This window comes from Manacus candei, unplaced genomic scaffold (assembly GCF_025592945.1).
Source record: "Manacus candei isolate 608988 ecotype Guabito, Panama unplaced genomic scaffold, ASM2559294v1 h1tg000153l, whole genome shotgun sequence".
In the NCBI taxonomy this organism is placed as follows: domain Eukaryota; kingdom Metazoa; phylum Chordata; class Aves; order Passeriformes; family Pipridae; genus Manacus; species Manacus candei.
The window spans coordinates 368,848-387,563 of record NW_026138201.1 but is presented as its reverse complement, the minus strand read 5'-3'; the positions used below and the strand labels follow the sequence as shown (position 1 = coordinate 387,563).

Below are 18,716 nucleotides of genomic sequence, written 5' to 3'. Positions count from 1 at the left end.
TCTCACACGTGGTGCAGAGAAAGAAGTGTGTGACTGCACTCAGACCTGCTGCTGTTCTGTTGGAGTGTGTGTTAGAGCACAGGGAAGGAGGGACCGCCTTGTCTGGGGTGTTCCCTTCAGTTTGGAAGGTGAAGTGTCCAGCTACTGTTTGAATGTGTAATAATCGCCAGGAAATCTCAAAGTCAGTGAACTAGAGCATCCTAAGTCTTGTGCAAAGCAGAGGTTGAAATGGAAGAACTCCAAGGAAAACAGGTCTCTCTTTAAAGTGAGTTTTCCCTTGGGTTTCCCTGCCACAAGGCAGCAGGAGTTAGGCTGTCCCTGTTCTCTGTGCACCTGCTGCTCCCTGTGCCTGTGCAGCCCTGAAAAAAGGAACCTAGCAGTGAACCTGTGGCATCACTGGGGCTTGTGTGAGGGGAAAGGTGTGGAGAAGTGTACCTTGCAGACACCCACATCAGTGGCGTGGCAGGAAAAAGGAATGTCTCATGTTCTCTCCATGTGAGATCAACCTTAAAATTCTCCAGAGCAATGAGGCTTCTCTGTAGCTGTGAAGAGCCCTGGGGCCTTCTCAGGCATTCTTGCACTTCTCAGCTTATTCCTGTTGCACCTTGATAGAGATAAGGCTAATTATTAGATCCTCAGCTTTAGACTCCCTGCAGTTACTCAGTGCACAGTTTACTTTATCTATAATTTTCTACTCTAGCCTTACAGTTTACTTTGGGGAGATTATATTCTTGCTACTACTGGAAGAATTTGGCTACCAGCAAAGAACATGGTTTTGAATTCCATGGGATGTTACTGATGTGTAAATCGTCCTATATCTTCCAAATAGTGGCCACTCCATCACTTTTCACAATATACCTCACCTTAAGATTGGGAAATAATTAGTGATTTTGGGTGATCAGCTTCAGCAACCTTCAGAGGGACCCAGAATCTTCAGAAATTGCTGTTATGGAAGATTGCATCTTCTAAAATCACATTTCCCTAAGTTTTGAAAATGTAAGGCTTGCATCAATATTCATAAGAGACCCAAACTCAGCACTATTTAATTAAAGAATACCTTTATGGAAAGTACTTTACTTGCACAGTAGGTGCATTTTATAACCTCTTTGAAATGAATGTGTAGAACCTAATGTTAGCAAAAAGGCAAAAGTTACCAACCAGAAACATTTGAAACTGGGGATGAGCATGTTGGTCTCCTGCTACTGGCACTGGATTTCCTTGTTGGAGGTGTGAAGGATCAGTACTGAAGAACTGAAGAACACTTCAGACGTTCTGTAACGTTTCTGTTCTCTCCAGATCTATGTGAAGTTGGAATATTTGTGCACTTATGTTGATTTACCTCCACATTAATGTCAGTGAACTGACTCTTCCACAAAGATAGAACACACATTTTCTTACTGGCCTGGAGAGAAAATGATTCTCTGGTGTTTATTCTGATGAATTTAAAGATATTTCACACACATTTCCCCAAATTCTCTGCTTGTATGCACTGGCACAACATCACTCTATTCAAAGCAAGCATATACGTTTATGTGGCAGGTGCTTTGGCTTTGGTGAACTACAAATGGTTTGTTCCCAGTTCCTGAGTAACCAGGAGAGGGAAAGTTTTCCAAGGTTTGGAGTGTAGCTCTCCTATAAGGTGCACGCTCTGGGTGAGTCGGCCCCAGCCTGTGAGGTGTGTATATCCTAAAGGAGATGGACTGGAGCTAGTATGCTCTTCTGGTTCAGCTAAAGAAGGGGAGGAGGAGAGGACTTGGTGAAGAAGGAAAGCTCCGAACACTGCCAGCAGTCTTGAGGGCGGTTCAGTTCAGAAAGTTCAAAACTGCTTAAAGGAACAGTGCAAATATTTCCCATCCTTTCCTATGAAATGTCATGGTTTGTTTGCTGTTGCTTGTTCTTCTACTCCGCATGGTGTGTCACATTTATCAATAAAACAGACTATAGGGGGTAACGGTACTTAAATGTTTATTTTATGATGTTTTGGCTTTTGCTGTGTTTATTCTGCGTTTTCTGGCTAAATTCACACTCAGATAGCTTTTTCTTCTGCTGTTACAGCGCATCTGTCTCGGACTGCCCTTAAAAAGACAAAGCAGTGATCTGGCAAAATGAACTCAAAACACACAAGGAGGAGCCATTGGAGACTAACCTGCAAGGTGTTCAGGTATTTGCACTTTCATATCCTACACCAGCAATTGGTGCACACGTGGTGTGCCCTGCAGTTCCTGCACTGCAAGGAAAATGTTCTTGTTAACTCACACAAAGTGATGAGAAAATGCTGTAAAAAAAATAAAAAGTCAGGGCAAGGATGAAAGTTGTTTAGTGAGAATGCCCCCTGCAACTTAAAGAGGGAGCCAGGTTTGAAAAGGTGCCGTGGCTGTTGTAGCCCCAGGTTCAACACACGAGGATGCTGCTGAAGGTTCCCTCCCGTGTGCTGCTCCCCAGAGCACCGAGGGCCATCTGGGCAGTGGGGGGCAAAGAGGTTTCTTCTCTGGCACACACTGGAGCAAAGGGAACAGTCTCTCCTCTGCTGACGGGCTAAGGCACTACAGAACTCCCAGTGACCTCAAGCACTGGGTCCTGGGTTAGGCTTACAGTGGGGGCATTTTGGTTCCCAGGGGTGCCAGGACATCCCATGTACCGCTTGCCAGGCCTCAAGGATTTTAGAGAGCTTTAAGTTGTGTGTATGTCCTGCATACAGCTGAGAGAAGACCAGATGTTTACAGTTCTTCCCAGTGCCAAAATGAGACTTTCTAGTTGGACAGCAGGAACAATCCAGATTATAGGGAAATAGATTTTTGTTTTAGGGGTACATAGAGGAAAACGTAGCAAGGCCTGCTGAGCCTGTGTTCCGTGTGGAGGAAGGAGAACACTTGGGTGATTCCCTTTCCACCCTCCTCGTGAGCGGGTGGTGACAGACGTGCTGTGGATGTGCAAAGTGACAACTTAGCAGCAACAGGGAATTCCGTACGTGTCTGTATGATGATGTAAGTGTTGGCTGTACACAGCTTGGTCCCTTTGCAGCTGATCAGCTGGGGAGGCAAATGGGCTACTGAGGGGCATAAAGGTGAGAGTTGTGCTTGCAGAGTCCCTCAGTCAGTACCAGGGCAGAGAAAAACTTTTACTGGAACAGTCATTGCAATGTTATCTCATTGCAGTGGTTAAGCTGTTGCAATTAACATTGCAAACTGTTGTTCATGAATTAAGTATTTTAAACAAACCCACAAAAGGTACTTCCTAAGGGTTTATATTTCATGGTTATGTCACTGACATGTGACAAATCACTTTCCTTAAATGTTACACCATATGTGACTGGCTGAAAAGCAAATATGAGTAAACAGCAAAGTCACTCTGAATATTATTTTAATTCCTGAGCTTACACAGTGTATCAGCTTCCAGATATTTATTCAAGTTGATATTTTATTATGTGTGCATTCCCGTGGTTTTGGCAGTGTGCTCACAGACAGTGTTGATGTACTCTTTCAGATTCTGCTACCAAAGTGCTCCTGTGACTTATGCAGTTTGCTTCATCTGAGTGAACTTCAGATAAGTCATGCAAAATTTGTATTAAATCCCAGAGCACCAGGTTTTGCTGCACATAATGCAGATGTAACATGTGGCACCAGCGACTGATGGTGTAGCACTGTTAGTACTTTTCAGTGTTTTGTCTTCAGTGGCTTTTTTTTTTTTGCCAACATTGGACCTCCAGTGCAAGTAGTTGCTCACAGTGGCATCCCAAAAAGTAAAGTCCAGTGGTGAAAATTCTTGTTTTTTCCTTCTAAGTGCTTTTGAATCTTGGGTCAGATTGTTTGCCTTCAGAACATCCTCAGTCTCACTTTGGAGCTACAGTATTCTTTGGAAGAACCAGAAACTGCAGTCAGAATCTCCTCATGTAGATTTAGGAAAGGTTTCTGTTCAACTTTGATGAGTGATACTGTTTTCCTGTAAGAAGATTAATTGTATCTAAAGCATTTACACTTTCAAGCCTTTTGAAAATAAGTACACTCGAGATTAAGAAGTGGTTTTCTACCCAGTTACGTAGTTCCTTCAGAAGAGTTAACACTCAAGGAGAGGAGAAATGAGCCTTGCGTGAATTTTATTGACAATAGATAGGAATAATAGTGCCTGAGAACATTCTATAACCTGAAATTATGGACTAATTCTGTAGCCAAAGGTGGTGGTCAAACAAACATCCCATATTTTAGATACGAGTTATTGACCTTAATGTTCTCAAAACTCATCGTTATGGGGAAGATGGACTTTACTTTGAATTTCAGGTTGGGATCGGTCCTCAAAATAAGAAAACTCTAGAAGTCAAATTTTCCTCTTAGAAATTTCAGACGATATGTGGCTTGAGAAACTGTGAGTAACAAGCTATTTTAGAAAGGAAGGTTTTTTTCCTTCTTAGGGAAAAAATTGCACTTAATGCTTGTTGCAAACCTTTCATGTTTCTAACACAACCTGATACACTGTTTTTTAAATAAATTATAATTGTAAGCTGCTTACAAGTGTTGCTGTATTTGAGATGCAGATTTTAATTTGGCTTGGTTTTCATAGAAGGAGTACTTCCATTTCACAAATTTTGTTTAACTTTGGGACTTGAAAAATTTGAAATCAGTATATTACCACAGTTGGTATTTCTAGATGTTGATGGCGTTTTAAAAGGAATTTTTCCTAATTGGAAAAATTTGCAAAACTCTCAGAACCATGGTCTTTCTCATTCCAAAACACTCTGCATTGAGCATAGGAAGAATTAGTATCAAAAACCTAATAGAGAATGTGATGTTTGCTGGGTCTGGTAACCAAGGCAATGGCTCCAGAAAGTGCAGGAGTGCCTGTTCCGCCTGTTCCTTGATTTGAACATCCTTCTGCCCTGAGTGGTGACTGGGATGTCTGCTTAAGTTGATGGTGAAGTCTGGATGCCTTTGTTTCAAAACTACAGCTTTGCACCTGTTACACAGCCCAGGCATGAGCAGTTCCTGATGCAAAATGAACAGTGGTGGTGATTTGAGTGTCAGCTGTAAAATTTAAGTGCAATGAAGATACTGAAAGGGAATAAAAAAAATTATTGACAGCCTTCATTTTGGAAGCTCCTGAACTTGTATTCTGTAAATTTGCTTTCCTTGATAATGTTCAAAAATACGAATTGGGGGTTTTTTTCCTTTTTTTTAAATTTTTTTTCAGGAGGCAGGGCATTCATGGGACCTAAGTTGCATATATTGAACAGTAATGTGGAGAGGGAAGAGGGTTTCAAATGTGAATTAACTCTGAGTTATAGTGACTCATAACTGACAACAAAACACCCAAGAAGAGATATGAGACAGGATGAGATGAAATGAGACAAGCCATGAAAGAAGGGACAGATTTATGAGTTATTGGCCCACAGATGGAATGAGAAGATATACGAGTGGAGAATGAGATCATCATTCAGAGCTGTGCTGGGGGAAAGGAGGGGGCTCACAGGACACATCCCAGTAACCTCTTCTGGATAGTAGGAGGGTTGATTTAAGCCACAGGAAAATCAGTATTAGTATGATATAAAGATGGGTTAAATCCCAAACCTCAGAGGGGCCTGATTTTTCTCCCCTTGCACTTCAAAACACAAAGAAAACAACAGTCAGGCCGACCCCGAACCTCCAACAGTACGTGGAGACTTCGCTCCGTGATGGTAATCCCGCCTGGCTAAAACCACACCAGCATGCTTTCAATTTTGGAAATGCAAGGCAGTTTTCAGCAGTTTAAAGAAGTTGCTGCATTGCTTAAAATAAAGACAGGAGGCAGAATTTTCACCTTCTATCTAAACAATGCAGCAGTTTTCTGAAAATGTTAAAATCTGGCTTTCATCCCTAAAGCTGAAAGCATGTTTCCAAGTAACTGCATCCTCTGTGCTACCAAGCCATCGCTTGTGGATTATAAATGGTGGAATTGATTGCCAAGTCTGTTTTGGGGAAATTTCAGTTGGCAAAATTATAATCCATCTCAAGAATCAGTATCTTAAAATTTCTACCTAAATGATGAAAATAAGCCCTTGGTTGCTCACAAAGCATGTACATATCTGTGAAGTTTGTGTTACTGTAGTTGCAACCCCTGCCTCTTCTCTAATTTTGTTCTCGTATCCTGTGCAAAGAGATTAGGAGGATCTGCTTGCAGAAATGCACAGGAGTCTGTTGGTTAGCTGAGTCTGCAGAATCAATTGGCAGCCTCGTGAGGAAAACTTTTCTGGTGGAGTTTCTTCTTATATCTGATTCTGACAGGAATAGATAGGAATTCAGAAGAAACACAGGAGTGTTTCTCACAGGTTCGGTCACTTTTGCTCTGTGACTTGACTTAGGGGGTCATCTGTGCGAGTGGTCAGATTGAGTTAAAAGTCGTTAAACTTGGTGACCGATTGGTAGAACTGGAGGTAATCAGTAGAGCAGTTTTGCTTTGGTCAAGCCTCAGTGTGTAATATTTTACCTTTTGTTCAGCTCTCGCTGCCCTCACCCAGCAGCAGCAGCGGGCGAGGAGGGGCAGTTCCTGTGGGAAGGGCTGGGACCCGGCACCGTGAGGGTGGTGTGTGAGTCCTGCAGCGGGTGGGCCGTGGGGCGGCTCTGCTGGCCCTGCCCTCGGCCCTGTGCATTGCCACACACCGGGGAGGTGTGTGAGAGCCGGGCAGTGTGTGCCTGGTGTGGGCTCGGAGAGCTCTCGGTGTCCCCAGGCACACCCAGCCGGGAGCTGGGGGGTCTCTGTGCCGGCCCGGCAGGCCCCGCAGCCCTCAGAGTTCCTGAGGGAACACTGCCCTTCTGTGTGCTTGGAAACGGCCTCGTGCTGCCTGGAGATGGAAGGGTGCTTTATGGAATCTGACAGCTAAGCTGGAACAGGATTACTGAGGTTGTATTTTTGAAATATAATTCACTTTTTGACGTTAGATTAGCGTGGTAGATAGAGCACAGTTAAGTAATTCAGGACCAGGCTGCCGCCGTGTAAATGAAATAACTACCACCCTAAAAGGTCTGTGCTTCAGGAGAAATTGAGTCTTAGCAGCCATATCAGTTATAAGTGTGGGCATATTTGGTGACAGCGGACAAACTCCTGATGGGTTCCAGTTCCTGAAGCATTTAAGCATGTATTTAACTCCACTGTGCATTTCAGACTCACTGTGTGCTGGGGTACTGAGCCTGGGTGTTACTCTGGAAGTACCTCTATTTCTAAAGTGTAATGCTGCTGGAACACTTACAGTGGAGGTTTTTATTTGCTCGATAAACACCATCCACTTTTGACTTCACTGTTCTGTGTTGGATGTTGTTCATTTTGGGTAGAGCACCGATTCTAATTGGGACATTATTGAGATCAATGTGTTCCCATATTTTTCAGCTTTCCAGTGATAAGAGGGATGAATTGTAGACAAAAGTGGGAAGAGAGAGTATGTGCATGAAAACCCCTGACATTTAAAGAAGATAGAAAGTCCGTAAATAGTCTGTTAAATGTTGAGACACCATATTGATCTCCTTAGGGTGGGCTAATAAATACTTAAGTGCTACTTAAATAGACAAAGGAGATTGGAAGGACTTTAAGAGTTAAATTGTCAAATTTTCCACCTTTCAAGACTTTGATGGTACCTTTTCTTTCCTGGTAAAACTAGTATTCTATGAACACACCTGTGACTAAGGAGTTGGGACATGGCCGTGTGCTTAAGGTGAGGCTGTTCTTAAACTCTTTCGGGCATAACAGTAGGACAGGAATCGTGGACAGGAATCGTGTTCTAGAGATCCCAGGTGGCCTCTGCCTGTCCTGGGACCCACAGGACCTGGGATGGAAGGAGCAAGCAGGTTTCTCTGTCCTGCAGAATGGGAACAGCACGGAGCTCGAAATTAGTAACTTACAATGGCCTGAGCTGCTCTTTCCTCAGACATGGTTGCCCTTTTGAAGCATCTTCTATGAAATAAAAACACACTGAGAGCTTCAAATGGAAAACAATGGAAAGAGAAAAGTATTAAAATAACTATTTACTCACCAGGTTTTGTAGACTGATAAGATTACTCCTGTAAAACCAAATGACCAGCCAAACAAACATGTAAGATCATGATATTGAGAGACTGATTTTAACTAAATCACTGTAGAGTCTTGCTGCTTGTGGGAGTTTTTCCTTACTAGATTTCATTTTGAGAAGGTTTCTTAATGCAAACAGACTTTGCACATTTTAGTCCCCTGAAACTGAACTGTCTTAAATGACAAATCTTATTTTTGACAAGATATTATAGTAAATATGATGTATAACATTGCATTACATAACAGTGGTATTCCTAAATGAGTCTTATGGTAGAATTCCAGGTTAAAATTCAAGACAAGCCCTGTATAGTACAGTATTTGATCCATGTATATCCTAAATTCCTTATGGAAAGATAAAGCTTGGGAGAAGACAAATACACCTTTTTTTTTCTAATATGACATAATGGGGCACTGAAAGATCAGGGTCACCATGTCAAAAATTGTGAAGTCCTATTTAAACTGCAGGACAGAAGGCTGGACTCTGAGACCTGCTGAGCTGTACTGGCCCTGAGGCTGAGAGCGGGGGCAGAACTCGCTGATGCTGTGCTCGCCTGCCAGTCTGACCTAGTGGTGTCGCTGCGCTGGAACACAGAGCAGCTGTTTGGAAAATCTGTGTCAGTGCAGGAGACAAACCTGGATGCTTGCATTTAACCCAGTGCCAAACAACACAAGTTTCTGAGTTTTCATGAGTTCTCTCAGTAGGCAGACAGTAAAGGAGAAGTGTCGAGTGTATACCCGGGGTTTGGACTGATACAGTACAAATGTCTTAGCACAGAATACTGGAGTAATTCTGTCTGCTCATTTTCGTTGTTGAAGCTGTTTGCTGCATTTCAGACAGGTTAAAATAGACTGTTTTTCTGACTCTTGGGACTGACATTCAGCTTGCCTATTATGTCTTATTAAAGGCTCTGTCAGGTTTGAAAATCAGAAGTGTTCGAATAAAAATAGTGTCTGGAGGGGGAGGCACAATATGCTTTCGTTTTCTAGCCTGTTAATACCTGAAGAGTGGGAAGGGAGGGACGGTTTACTACAGGACTGGGGGCTACTTTAGTCCTTTCTTTAACTGAAAAGGGGGAAAAGTGTTTATTTGTTAGGGAACAGCCTGTGTGTGTATGTACACAGAATAGCGATTGATTTGCTGATGATACTGGCAGACACGTGTGCATTTCACGCCCTTGGAGGAGAATTTGCAGGGATTCTGTTTCCCTTTGTGGAGGTAATTAAGCCACACAACAGCTGTCTGGCAAACATTAGCACTCCACTGCCTGGTCCCAGGAGAGCAGAGGCAAGGCAGGAGTGATGTGACCAAGAGACCGGCAGGACTGGGGTGAGAATCAAATCTGAACCAAGCCCTTTGTGGTTAAGTGCGGCACGTTGTGGCTGAGAAGGATGGACTCTATGGGGTTATACTTCCAACACCTCATACAGCTGCTACACAGATCATGGAATCCTTTAGGTTGGAAAAGGCCTCTAGGATTATCAAGTCCAACTGTCAAATGCAGAAGAGAAAGTAATTTTATGTGTTAAGACAAAAGATACAGCTGTGCTAAATGCTCCACAAACACATAATAAGAGGAATTCTCTTTGTGACCCTGCTCAGTCTGTCTAAAAGAGAAGGAAGTCTCCTCAAAATTTCTTTAAAACCATACAGCAAGGTAAGCTCTGCCCCAGCTGAGCAAGATTTAGGCATGTCTCTTGATTTTCTTGTTGAATCAAGACCATATACTAGTTAAAGAGGACACCTTTCAATTAATGCCATTTCTCAAAATGCAGTGTACATTGCATTGTTTCACAGAATCATTTAGGTTAGAAGCACAAGCTCCTAAAACCACATGGTTTGTACAGTATCCTCCTGATCTATAAATAAGCAATCTATGACCTTTGTACTCTGGAAGCCTGTTAAAGACCCTGGCAGCACATCACACAATATCTTAATATAACTTCCCAGCTCTTTGTGGGAGTCTGCCTCCGTGTCACCGAGAAATGGAGCTGGAGGTGACAGTTCAGGTTGTGCCACCTCCTTCCGGAACCAGTTCAGTCCTGCAGCCAGTGCTGTGTCTTACTGGGCATTTATAGCTTAGGGAGTCAGTTCCACTGCAAACAGTCCTGGGCACAGTGCAGACGGACACAGAGTGCAGGCAAAGGTACAGCTCTGCTACTGCATTAAGGTACTGAGATTAAACGGGTGTTTACCAGGTTTCTGTTTCAGTGAAAATTATAATAATGAATGCCATTAAGTACAGTTCAGTAAAGATGCAATTTAGAATGTTAAAATATTTATGTGAGCTCTAAAATGCCACCCTAAGTAGCTGTTATATTAAAATTGCATATTAAAACAAAATACAAATTTCCCTTCCCTACTTAGTGTCAGTTACTTCATTTTGATTACTGAAAATATTTTGCAGTTGTTTTTCAGTTTTCTCATTTTTCTCTCCTTAGATAAATGAACTTAGAATTTTAATGAATTTATGCTTAGAACCTTCAATACTTGATCTTCTATATGCTTTGATAATTAAAACGAAAAGCAAAATAAAATTAAAAAGTGTAAAACGCAGGCACAGTGTTTCCACAGAGCCAGAACGTTTTCAGTTTTCTTACATGTCACACTATTCTGGAGCATGGTATTAATATTTGAAGCAAATATGCGTTCAACTATAGGAAGGCTTTCTTAAGTCTTTTCCTTGGGTGTCAGGGCTCCAGTAAACTGTTTAACCCAGGAGTGTGACGGGAGGACTCTTCCAGTGGCACTTGCTGAAATAATATTTGTTAGAGTGCACATGGTAAGGCAGCCACTTGATTCAAGAAGCCTAGAAAATGCAGTGATACTTCAGGTGAAAGTGGTGTATTCCACTAGCAAAGATTGTGATCTTTTTGTAAAAAGAAACTCTATTCATTTTAGACAGAACTTGTGATTTTTAGGGTTATACTTGCATTTGTGGTGTGTATTAGTACATAATTTAGTTTACATATTTCATCTACATCCTTGTAGCTCGATGCAGATCTGTCAGTGTCTAGTTAAGTGTCTACTCCGAGGATATTTTTATCAGTGATTACACAAAGGAAATTGAAACTAAAGACTTCCTCTTAGACTTGGCGGTTCATCCACTGTTCTGCTCTTGAATTAATGAATGCTCAGTGCAACACTGCAAATGAAAAATGAGCTGCCGTTGAAAGGGAAATCCAGGTATGTTTTATGGATCATTTGCTTTTCTTGCCTCCTTGTGACTGCACAAGCACTGCGTTTTGGGGAGAGTAAGTTCTAAAGGCAGCTGTCAGAACCAGGACAGAGGTTTGGTTTAGTCACTGGTCTCCATGCAAACGGGTTTCTCTTGCCTTTCCTCCTTTCCTGCTGCCCAAGGCAAAAATGGTTTTTGGAGTCCCAGAGTTTGTGGCCCCAGTTACGTGAGTATGTGTTGTGAGAATTAGTAGTGCCAGTGGAACTCAGGGTTGATAAATGCTACTATTATTTTACAATTAGATATTAAATGTTACCTGTATCACCCTCTCAGGAAAACACGCTGCACTTCCAGGGAAGAAACACATAACGTGACATGAAGGAAATGAGAACATGTTTAAATGGAGTGTCTCCAGGATAGTCAAGGGAGAGATTGAACTGGAATTCAGCTGAAGTCTTCTGTAGGTACACGCACTGGTGAAGAATTAACAGAATGGGAGAGCCAAAGGGATATGCTTAGCTTGCTGCTTTCCCCCCAGGAAAGTCTGATGCGTGTTTCTAGTGTCATTGAGCCCTCTTTTGGTTTGCTTTTAGTTTATGGAAGAAAATAATCCAAGGCTTCTTTTGTTTTTCCTGCTGTTGTTGGACAAGGTTTCTTTCAGCAATGTCAAACCAGTTGACTTGCGATAGAAAACAGTGATAAATAAACAAACCCAGAAAGGCTTTTTCTGTGTTTGTTCCCCACTAATTTTTAGTGCTGATATGCTCAGTGATTATTTATAACTGTATGAAAACTGTGTCTGTCTACATGAGTACAGAGAGACACGCCTGGTTTAGTTGTGCATATGAAGAAAGGGAACTGCATAAAATATTTTTCATTCCTCTTGTTAATTCTCGACTGAAATCCATTGAACATTGTTATTCTTTTGCTGGTAATGCACAGACAAAAGAGCAGACTGTCACCAAAGACAATTCCTTAATTCATATTTGAAAGGATAAAAATGTGGAACATGTTATTTATTTTATGGATATGTATGTGCATAGTTAAATGTGTTATAATGGGCCAAGGAAAGCAGAAAGGAATCTTTAGTGCACAGATGGCATGGGAAGGAGAGAACCAAGACAGAGCTGACTTGGAGATTTGAGGAAGAGGAAGGGATTGTCGGTGCAAAGGATCAGGCTCCTATTGGGTTCTCAGTACTGGTGGCATAAAACTTTGATTTCCTTATAGAAGCAGAGCAGTTCGAAGTGATAGGTTTGACAGTGGGAGCTGAGTATTTATTTTCTTTTTAATGTATTATTTATAATTTAAGAAGTTGTTATTTACTGTATTTTATTTTATTTTACCTTGTCTTTTAAAACTAGTATTTATTATTTAAAATAATAGAATGAGGTTTGGAATACAGATTTACACAAATATGTATACATCCATTGTAGAAAAAAATGTATGAAGAGAAGAAAATGGATTTAGATCAGTTCAATTTGACATTGTGTGTGTAAGAAGACTTGGGAGCCTAATCTGTACTGATGACAAGAAAGATAATTTTTGGGAGTGAAATGTTGTGACCTGCCCCAAAGGTGAGGGTAAGTGAGATCCCATGGGGCAGGTGAGAGTGAAAAGACACTGAATGACCGGTGTTTTCATATATATATATATGAATATATATATATATTCATATATATATTATATATATATATTCAATATATATATTATATATATATATATACACACACACACATATATATATGGCAGGTTTATTTTAGAACAATTTGGTTGCAGTGGAAAGGGGGTGTGTAGCTGTTTTGGTTATTATCTGTAGAAATACAGGAATATAAAAGTATAAAGATACTGCTTCAGGGAACGTGTAAGGAAAAGACAGAAGGTGGAAGAAAGGATAAGCCTGCTGAGGCACACACACATCTTGTTGTGTGATTCTTTCATTGATCTGTGCATTCTCAGTGCAGTGCTTTGAGGAATACCAGGTACCAGCCTACTCAGTACCTGAAAGCTGCATCAGGAATTATACCTGAGAACTCATCCTCTTGGTTTGCTCCCTTTGACTTGAAGGATAGGACCAGGCAAATTTTCAATGATTTTAATTTGTTTTAAGCTATATCATAACATGTTTTTTCTGATGTTTTGCTGAGTATCTTATTAATACTACTTTATGTCATTACGAATGCTGGAATATAAGGGAAGTTACGTTTTGTTGCTCTGTTGTTAAGGAATTTTGGAATTCTTTAGGTTGAAAAAGACCCCTAAGATCATCCAGTGGAACTGTTAACCAAACACTGCCGAGGCCAACACTGAAACACATCCCCAAGTACCACATCTACACACCTTTAAATCCTTTCAGTGCCCTGGGCAGCCTGTTCCAATGCTCGGCAATCCTTCCAGTGAAGAAATTGTTCCTTGTATCCAACCTGAACCTCTCCTGGCACAGCTTGAGGCCGTTTGCTCTTGTCCTGACACTTCTTGCTTGGGAGAAGAGACCAACCCCCATCTGGCTACTAAAGCCCCCTCAGAACTCCTTTGGAAGGAGCTCTGCCTTGGGCAAGGGGAGAGCAGATGTGAAGAGCACAGTAGCTGCTGTTGGCTGGAGCCTGTTAAAAAGCTGGTGCTTCCTTACTGACAGGGCAGTCAGTACTTCAGGAAGCTCTAAAAGCAATAAAGCAGAGTTCAGATTCCATCATGGGTGTGCTTCCCTTCTGAATTAGAAGATATTTTACCAGTGACAATTTGCAGCCTTTTTCAGGTATTGGGTACTTGTGATATCAGACCTGAGGGTGACAGAAGACCATGATTATCATGTGTCCTGCTTAATAAGGGCGGTTCTAGTTTCTTGAAGCTAAAACTACCTTCTGAACAACTTTCTAGCAGAGGAAGATGGTGTATCTTTGCTTTTGTTGCTGGGATGCTTGCAGTAGTTACAGATACATTATTACATCCACAATGAGACTTTGCAGATTTTTGTCATCTCAGATGCACTGAATAACTCTGGTATAGCGTTGAACAGTCCTGAGGGGCAATTTGGGATTGTTGCCAGATAACAAAGCACAGTGTAATAAAACCCTGAAGTTTGACAGTGCTTGTGTTTGTTGATGTATGGAGATTAAAAGTAATTCTGAACAAAATTTTGTTCTTTATTTCAGATTCACTGATAACATGGAAACCAGAGTCTGTTAACCACTGGCTGTTCCAGATACGATGTCCAAACCAACAAGGAGAGTTGAAGTAATGTGACTCAAAAAAAGTATTTTGGTAAGTCACCTAATGTGCATTAAGAAGTTGAGAAAGTGATATTTTTTTTCTGTTTGTAGCTCAAATGTGCTTTTAAGAAACATTACTAAAAACACAGTAGGCTGTTGACATTTTGGGAACTGTTTATTCTTTCAGAAGGCTAGCAGACCAAACCCACTACCTCCCTTCAGGTATGCTCAGTTAGAACACCCTCCCACAGCCCAAACTCGTGGCACACTCCACAGTCCCTCGGCGTGGCATTCTGGCCTTGCTCAAGTGTAGCACAGTGCTCTTCCTATCTGTGCCACTTCCACTTTCTTTCAGAGTTAATTATTCACATCTTTCCTGGTAAGCATCACCTCAGCATGTCAGGAGGAATAGTTTCATGTTCAGGCTCCACTGAAGAACATCATGTGTTTGAGGAGTCTGGCATTGCTTTCCATATGTATTGATTGCAGCAGAATTTAAATAGAACAGGTCCCAAAACACGGATATAATTGTTGTGTATTCACTATCTAAATATGCATTACAGATTTTAATCTCCTTCCTGAACCCTTAAAAGCTGGTTTTTTAGTGTGGTAACCACATGGCTTGTATACTGTTAGTTCTGAACTGTGCTGGTGCTGTCATTTACCTGTGTGGCTCTTACATACCTCAAGGACTCTTTAGTTGGCAAGTGCAGCTCACAGTGTTGCCTGGCTTTGTTAAAGCCTGCTAACGTGTTTACATGGGACACAGAGGTTACACAGTTTCCACTCGCACCAGTCCTAGTTCTGATCTCTTTTTGCTTTCTTGCCTTAATGTGTGTTACAGAATATCTGTGCAGGTGATAAAAATAAAAAGCTGTGTAGCTCTTCAGTGTCGCTGGAAAGTAGGATACAGGTGTGTACCCTACTCAGGTGAGGCTGCATAGGAACGGGTAGATGTCACCCAAAGGTAAATTGCACTTGCATCTAAAAGAAAATTTCTGAAGAGAAAATTATTTTATATTGTCGCAGGCTCCTGTCCCATTTTAGAAACATATTTGAGAAACAAATCTGAGAAACATAACTGAAATGGCAGCGTATCCTCACTGCAGTACCTGGACGTGAGACAGAGTGTGCCCTTTTGGAGCAAACTAACAGTCTTGGAGTAACTTGGATAAATTTTTCCTTATTTTTCCACTCCTAGAACTCTTGTATATACCTCCCCATCCCCTCTTTTCTCCCCAGAGTTTCTTATAATCTGCTATTCAAGAACTGCTGCACTTCCCTTGTATTCTGTATCCCACTTTGGCCCAAGTAATAAGTACAGACTAGAGACATTCCCTTAATCATTATATCTGTCTACTGACGTCTTCATAAGGAACAGATGATGTCCAGTGTTGTACCATGGTAAGGCATGGAAGTGTCTTCCTTCAGCCTTCTTGATATTGTTCCAGCCAAACTGTTCCAGTTCTCACTGACATAACATGTCCTCTGGACTGGTGTGCACGTGCTGTTCCCTGCCTGTACGTGCTTTTGGGATTCCCACAGTCTCAGTGTATTTCTCATGGTACTTGCATGAGAAAAAGACATCTGAAAAATGGCTCCAAATGCATTTCTCTTCTGCAGAGGCAGAGCCTGGGGCAGGGTTGGAAGCAGCTGTAACCTTGCCTCAGCAAGGTGCAGTGCAGCTCCTTTTCTGTAGGCATGCTATCCAAGCACAGTTAACTGGGCAACTCCTGATGCATGGTATTAGTATTTTATTATCATGATTTCTTCTGACACCCACACATGAGCATTCACGTTGCCAGTGCATCAGAAAAGGTCATAGTTGCTTAAATAAATAACATTGGTATTTTAGAAACGACCAATTAAGTTATGAAAGAAGCCTCTTTTCATATAGCTGCTGGCTTTGATCCTTCTTTGCATTATTTAAGAACTAAGGCTCTGGAGTGAATTCCTGGTGTCAGTCACAGAGTGCAGCTCTGCTGTGCTGACATGTCACGGGACCTCCTGACCAGGACCAGGGCAGCCTTTGGGCTGGTGACAGTGGGTTCTCTTCCCTAGGGTGGAATTCCTCCATTGGCTTTGCTCCCGTCTTTTCCCACACCATCTCTTTGGCACTGGTTTCCTCTGGTTCCTGGCACAAAAGTCTGTGGTTGCAGTGTGATGTGTGCCCTCTGCAGTGTGGGATTGCTGTCTTGAGTGGGGTTTCCAAGGCTCTTGAAACATTTGCTGCCTTCCCTGCACCTCCTCGTTCATCTCTCCAAGTCCGAAAAGCGCCTGCACAAAATGTTTGGCCTGGCGTAGGTGGCACTGCGTGTCACCACGGACAGGGGAGAGGTCAGCCTAGCCTCTGACACTGGGGGGGAATGTCCTTTACATTGCAGTTTATCAGAAGGCGTTCTGGGAGTTAAAGAATAATTCTTGTGAAATTTGGAATTATGTTCATTTTTTAAAATAACATGAGTTAACATTTTCTGTGAAGTTCTTTTTTGACTACAGACTGAACAAGGAAGGAAACAAAATATTTGAGTTCTCTCTAAAGCAGCTACTTTCTCTATGCCTTTTTCTTTCCTCTGTTTAATTCCCAGTACCTCAGAGACAGTTTCCTCCCTTGGCAGGCACTGTGACCTTAAAAATAGCCAGCTCCAAAATAAACACAGAAAACCCCCATTTCAGTTGTTTCAAATACATTGTAAGTAACCAAACCCACATCCATGCTAAAGCTGAAATTCACAATCTGTTGGAGCTGCACCAAAAGGGGGCTGTTGCTGCTCGGAGGATTAGCATTCCTTGTGTTGTGTTCACACTGCCTCTGTCACCAAAGACGTTGGTTACAGCTCAGAATGCCATTTGTGAGTAATTCGTCATTACTTCTACCACTCTTGCAAAATGTTTAGAGGGGACACTTTGTTTGGATGAGGGCCAAGCAGGGCACCAGGCACCTAAGGAGGTGGTGATCCCAGGATGCTTCCATGGAGGGACGTCCCAGCTGCCTGGGCCAGCTGGAAGGGGTGGTTATTTATCAAACAGAAAGCTCATTCTGTCACTTCTGGTTGTAGGAGTCCACTCTCTGACCCAGCTGCAGGAGGAAGGAGGCAGTTTGGCCAGGACCTCTCTGCCCAGGGCACTGCCCCAGGCACAGGGCTCTCCCTGCCACCCTGCCACTGCTGCCCTCACTTGTGCCCCAGGCTGGAGCAGACCTGCAGTTCTCCTGCAGCTCTGTCCAGAAGAGCACTCACGGGGTGCTGGGGCAGGGCACGAGCCCCGGCCTGGCCAGGGACCCAGGGCTGGTCCGTGTGCTCCAGCAGTGAGCTGCTGTGCTCTGCATTTCACTGGGGGCCTTGGGCACCTGGAGCCAGGACGGACAGGAGGACAGCAGAAAAGACAAGCAAGTATAGCAGAGGAATGTTTTCTGAGTCTGGCCAATGCCCTTGCATGGAAAAGTTGGTCAAGTCTTACAAATACTTTTCACCAGGCAGAAGTGTCTCCTGACCTTGCTTAGGAAGGTTTAAAACTGGTGCAGATTTGAGAGTAACACTCCATTGAGTCTTCAAACATGTTTTGAACCCTTTTCTCAAAAACAGACACCAAGTAGTACCTGGGCAGACTGGCACAAAACACAGGTATTCCCTTTGCTTTTCATCTTGCAGGGGGGAATTTTCTGTCTCTGAATATGCCAGCTGTATCTGTATGGTGTAGCTAATATTTAGGCACTTGAGTATCTTCCTCTGAATATAGTCTGAAATTCTTCATTTATTTAGGAAGACTATATGTTTACAGTGTTTTGAAGGCTCAGAACAGGACTAAGAACCTTTTTTTGATTAGCATAGGCAGCTTGGTCCTTGGGGAAAGAGGAACAGTTGGAAAATGAACAGGGGGAGAGAGCAAAAGAACATTTTGTGTACTCTTCCATCTAAGATACAGCAGGGTTTGGGAAGGTTTTCTTAATCCGTTGTGTTAGCCTGATCCACAGGAAACTCATTTTGAAATTAAATATACCAAAGTATTTATGATTTACAAAGAGGGAGAAGAAAGCCTTAAAAGTATCTTGTGTTTGATATATTTGTCGCTATGAAAATATTGACAAAAGGCAGGATAATGGCCTTCATTAAACTTATTATTGTTGGCTTGTTTAAATGCTTTCTTATTAATACGTGAGATTATTTCTTCCATAGTTGTGAAGGAATAAAAGATGGAAATTTTGAACATTAAACTGTTAACAATGATTCTAAACTCTAGGTAATCTGCGATTCCTACTCAATAATATGTAGTGTGGCAGAGGGGGAAGCTTTTCAAAGTAAAAAGC

The 18,716-nt window shown here is 42.1% G+C and overlaps 1 long non-coding RNA gene across 1 annotated transcript in view; it reads left to right on the top strand.

Annotated features, from left to right (window-relative positions):
• LOC127463297 (uncharacterized) overlaps positions 1-18,716 on the top strand; it is a 275,239-nt gene that overhangs the window by 206,716 nt on the left and 49,807 nt on the right. Inside the window, exons 11-12 of the long non-coding RNA XR_007900761.1 lie at positions 2,056-2,161; positions 14,354-14,462. This is a non-coding gene — a long non-coding RNA (uncharacterized LOC127463297). The remainder of the gene's footprint in view (positions 1-2,055; positions 2,162-14,353; positions 14,463-18,716) is intronic.